We start from the raw sequence: 5,629 nt of genomic DNA, 5'->3' as shown, positions 1-5,629 counted from the left end.
ATTTACGCCTATTTGGTTCTAAGCCATTGATAATTAATCAGATGTACGATAAAATTAATCCAAACAGTCGTGTGAGTGATGTGTCGCGCACAACGCATTGGGTAAATGAAATACCTAAGCAAAGGGGTGTGAAGAGGAAGTTGGATTATACAGACAAAACCGAGTCTAAAAGAAGGCGGTTGATGGCGTTACAAGATGCGCCAACTAGATGTAACAACGTCAACAAATTCAAGATGTTGCCCGATCATGATGATGATGATGAACAAACGAACTGTGTTAGTGATAAAACTGATGACTCACAGATTGCAAAAGGTAAGAGGGCCAATCGGCTCTCAAAAAAGTACAAGATCAAATATACAAAAGAAAATAGGGTTATAATAACATCAGTAACTCAGAATGATCCCATTATAATTCCAGATACACAGATTGAACCCATTATAATTCCAGACACACAGGTTGAACCCATTATAATTCCAGATACGCAGGTTGACCCCGTTATAAATCCAGATGTCTGTTATGATTTACTTCAAGACGCACAGTCATTTTATATAACCGATGTAGAAGCTGTGGCTGGTCACGATTGTGTTGATATTTCAGAAGTGCCAAACAAAGGGGTTAGAGCGTCAGTGGTTGAGTCGCGTTCTGCGGCGACGGACGATGTTGTTGCCGGTCCATCTGGTATTGATGTTAGACAACAACAACGGCCGTCGCGTCAGAGCACAATGGCTGAGGCTGACGACGGGCCATCAGACGTATGTTCAACAGGTGCTGGTGGTTGTCAGCAAAATACTACAGGCAAACCCACGAGGGCAGATCGCGCGAGTAAAGCAGCAGAATTAAAATATAATGCGCTGTTAGGGGCTGTTTGGAGAGAAATCACTTACACGAGCCACGTGTCCACGGGAATGTTAACACGACTCGCAGAAATAATGCACAGCGGCAAACGAGATCAGCGTGCGCTTAATAAATGTATTAAACGCTATCTGGAACTCGCAATAGAAAGGAACAACCTAGTTAGGGAGACTTGTGATTTCCTAGAGGTCAACTCATTCGGTAAAAAAACACCGACATGACTATTTATGACAGGTTGCGGTTTGAACAACATTGCAATGCGTAGAGCACAGGGACGTAAAAATACAAGCAGAAATTTAAAAGTAAAACGGTCCATAAGAACGTTAAGAAACTTAAGAAAACAAAAGCGACTTAGACTGGCGCGACGAGGCACACGTAGATTTAATGAACAGAATGACAACATACCGTCACAACACATAGATAGACGGACATCACAGACGGACAGCGCCGAGCGCGTAGCATCACCCGGACCGGCTGGTCCGGAAACGCCTAGTAATAGCGAGGCAACGCACCCTGTGTTTTTAGAAACCATAGACAGGTACGAACGAGATCACCCCAATTTCAGGGCGTCTGAATTACACCATCATTTCCGTTTTATCAACTTGAATAGAATCACATCATTTGTAGAAGCTACGAGGGCGATACACGATGCAATACAGACTATGCTTGACAGCTACATGATTAATGTCGACCCTAACCATCGTATACAGCTAAGGTTGGAAGGTGGAGTGTTACACAATGCCATCTATTCACACCGTAAGCCGCGCGAGTCATTAGACGCCATCAGTTTTTTTAATCAGATAACAAACACGCTGCAAAGTAATGCTGAGGTTTTATTTGATACAGAGTTGAAATTTGTGATCTCTGTTTTCAAGAATCGTGTAGGCGGAGCCCTGACGGGGAGGGACCTACGGAGAATTCCATATAGTCTAATTATTAAAAAGCGCAGTTGTTTGTTATTTGATTTTAATAACAGCGGTAACAATCTGTGTCTGGCGGCTAGCCTCTGCAAACTTCTGGACAAAAATAATTCCACAGACCAAGTGATACACGAAAGGGCAATCGAGATTCATAAAGCATTAAATTTGCCCCTTGATAAAATGATCAGCTTTAGCGATGTTGCTTGTTTTGAAAACCATTTAAAGTCATCAATTAAGATTCTTTATTACAGTAATGGTTGCTGGAATTGTTATAGCACAGATTGTCGATACAAAGACAACATACTGTTCATCCTATGGCACGATGATCATTACTATGGTATTTTGGACATTAAAGCTTTTGTTGGTGCCCGTTACTTCTGTAAATTTTGCAACAATGTGTACCACCACAGAAATAAGCACGACTGTCTTTTCTTTTGTAAGTCGTGTCTCAGGCAGGATTGCGTTGATACAGGTCAGGCCGCGCTAAGGTGTACGCAGTGTAGGGTGTTTTGCAGGTCAACAGACTGTTTAGAGATGCACAAGTCTTTAGCGTTGGCTATGAAAATGCCGTGCCTTCAAAAAATGTATTGCGATCGCTGTGGTTTGTACACCAATCCCGACCACGCTTGTCGGGGTATGAACTGTCCCGTTTGCAAAGTGAATGTTGACAATTTTGCGGGTCATTTGTGTTACATTCAAAACATTAAACCTACGATTCCTACTTTAAAATACATTTTTTATGATTTTGAATGCATGCAAGAAACGAGCGTGCACATACCTAATTACTGTTACGCATTAACGCTGATAGATGAGAAATCCTGGGAATTTCAGGGCACTGATTGTATCGCAGATTTTGTAAAAACATTCATGAGACCAAAATTTGTGGGATACACATTCATAGCCCATAACGCAGGGCGTTATGATGCGTACTTTGTAATGCGTCAATTGATTAAGGAAAAATTGAAAACCTCTGTGTTGGCACAAGGCGGTAAACTGTTGTGCGTAACGGTGAGTGATTTAAATATTCGATTTATCGATTCTTTAAATTTCTTGCCTATGCGCCTCAGTCGTTTACCAAAAGCAATGGGTTTTGAGGGTTCAAAAGGATATTTCCCACATTTTTTTTAACAAAGCCGCTAACCAAAATTATATAGGTGCCATGCCGGATATTCAACATTTCGGCATGCAATATATGATGGGGACAGAAAAGATTGAATTTAAAGATTGGTACGAGAGATGTAAGCATAAGTCGTTTAACTTCCAGGATGAACTTAAACGCTATTGCAAGGAGGATGTGGTAATATTACAGAGGGCTTGTAAGGTGTTCCGAGATGCCGTTATATCGCTGACCGAACAGGAAGTTGTCGTATATAAGAAAAATAAGCCGGTTATTGTTAAGAGATACATTGATCCCTTTCAACTGGTCACGCTGGCCGCTGTTTGCATGGCCATGTACCGATGTAAATTTTTAAAGGATAACACGTTGGCGCTTGTACCGTCTGATAACTATCACAAAACTCAGAAGCGTTACTCAACACCAGCCATACAGTGGTTAATGTACATAGCGCATACAGAAGGCATAGAAATAAGACACGCGTTACAAGGTAGTGAGAAGAAAGTTGGTAGCTACTACCTGGACGGCTATTCAGTGATCGATGGGTTACAAACAGCATTTGAGTTCCAAGGTTGTTTATTTCATGGTTGTAGCGCTTGTTACAACCCCGATGATAAAAACAAAGTGACTCAAACGACCTACGGTCAATTACGCCACAAGACGCAGGTGAGAATTAATTTTCTTAAGCTCTGCGGATTTCACGTGCGTGTTATTTGGGAGTGCCAGTGGAAAAAAAATGTTACAGGACGATGCCCGTCTACAGGAGTTTCTTAAGGGCAAAGGTTTGCCCGAACCCTTGGACCCACGAGATTCGCTTTACGGCGGACGTACAAACGCCATAAAGCTGTATCACAAAGCACAGACGGATGAACAGATACACTACTATGATTTTACCAGTCTGTACCCATTTGTCAACAAAAACAAAGCATATCCTGTAAAACATCCCAGGATCATTTATAAAGATTTTGACGACATCACAACATATTTTGGTATCGCTAAAGTAAAAGTGTACCCGCCGCGTGAGCTTTTCTTTCCGGTTCTACCGGTTAAAATGCTCGGTAAACTAATGTTTCCTTTATGTCGCACATGCGCTGAGTCTGGACAGGCAGAGTCGTGCGAACATAGTGATGAGGAACGAGCGCTCGTCGGTACGTGGTGTACCGTAGAAATAAATTTAGCAGTTGACAAGGGCTACAAAGTGTGCAAAATCTATGAAGTGTGGCATTTTGATGAACGATCTGACGATTTGTTTTCAGGTTACATTAAAATGCATCTTAGGGATAAACAAGAGGCTTCTGGTTATCCTGATTGGTGTACAGACTCTGAGAAACGACGGGCGTATATAGATGCCTATCTAAAGAATGAAGGTGTATCTTTACGACCCGATCACATAGAAATCAACCCCGCAAAAAGACAAATTTCAAAATTGTTTTTAAACTCCTTATGGGGAAAGTTTGGTCAACGTAATAACATGCCCAACACTAGTCTAGTGTCTGATCCCGACAAGCTTTTTGAATACGCGTTTTTACCTCACTATGAGGTGTCTGCTTTAGACTTTATCGATGACGACACTGTCATGGTAAATTGGAAGTACGCCAAAGACCATTACACCCGATCGAGTAACTGTAATGTTTTTATAGCTGCGATTACAACAGCGCATGCTAGAATTGAACTATACAAGCTATTGGATGTATTACAAGAACGTTGTCTTTACCACGATACAGACTCTGTTATTTTTGTCAGCAGACCCGGTGATTGGAATCCGCCATTGGGGGATTATCTAGGCGAACTGACTAGCGAAATACCTGCTGGTACGCATATAACAGAGTTTGTCTCATCAGGCCCCAAATCATACGGCTATCGTCTAAATAACGGAAAGACCTGTTTAAAAGTTAAAGGTATCACGCTCAACGTTGATAATGCGCAACATGTCAACTTTGACAGCCTGAAAGAGTTGGTCTTGGATTACCCTTTAAATCCCGAAGGTGACGACCAGAAAAAAATTGTGATACGTCAACCAGGCATAGTGCGGGTTAAAAAGTATTGGCAAATTGAAACGCGAATGCTGCAGAAAACGCAAAAGTGCGTTTACACTAAACGGAGGCTTACAGATAACTTCACAACGCTACCGTTTGGTTATTAAGATGGATATCAGACTGCAACATCCATTTTCATGCATTTTAGCAGGCCCCTCCAACTCGGGTAAAAGTTATTTTGTAAAAATGCTGCTGCAAAATGCAGCTACGCACATATCACACCAGCCTGATAATATTGTTTGGTTTTACGGCTGTTGGCAACCTATGTACGATCAGCTTCTGCGTGATTACCCAAGCATTCGTTTTATAGAGGGTCTACCTGAGACTTTTAACGACGACCAACTTTTTCCCCCTGATAGGATTAATTTAGCGGTTGTTGATGATCTGATGGAGTCGGCTAGTAATAATTCTGAGATTGAGAAAGCATTCACAAAGTATGTACACCACTGAAACCTCAGTATCATGTACCTAGTGCAAAATGTCTTTTGCCAAGGTAAAAAGAGCAGGACGATACATCTAAACACAAAATATATGGTCCTTTTCAAAAATCCAAGGGATAAATTGCAGGTGACGACTCTGGCTAGACAAATGTACCCCGGTAATAGTAAGTTCATTCTGGACGCATTCCAAAATGCGACAACCGTACCGTATGGCTATTTACTGGTTGATTTAAGAACCAATACGCTTGACGAATACCGTTTACGAAG

Source organism: Pseudophryne corroboree, chromosome 1, assembly GCF_028390025.1.
Source record: "Pseudophryne corroboree isolate aPseCor3 chromosome 1, aPseCor3.hap2, whole genome shotgun sequence".
Classification (NCBI taxonomy): domain Eukaryota; kingdom Metazoa; phylum Chordata; class Amphibia; order Anura; family Myobatrachidae; genus Pseudophryne; species Pseudophryne corroboree.
This window is presented reverse-complemented; position numbering follows the sequence as displayed.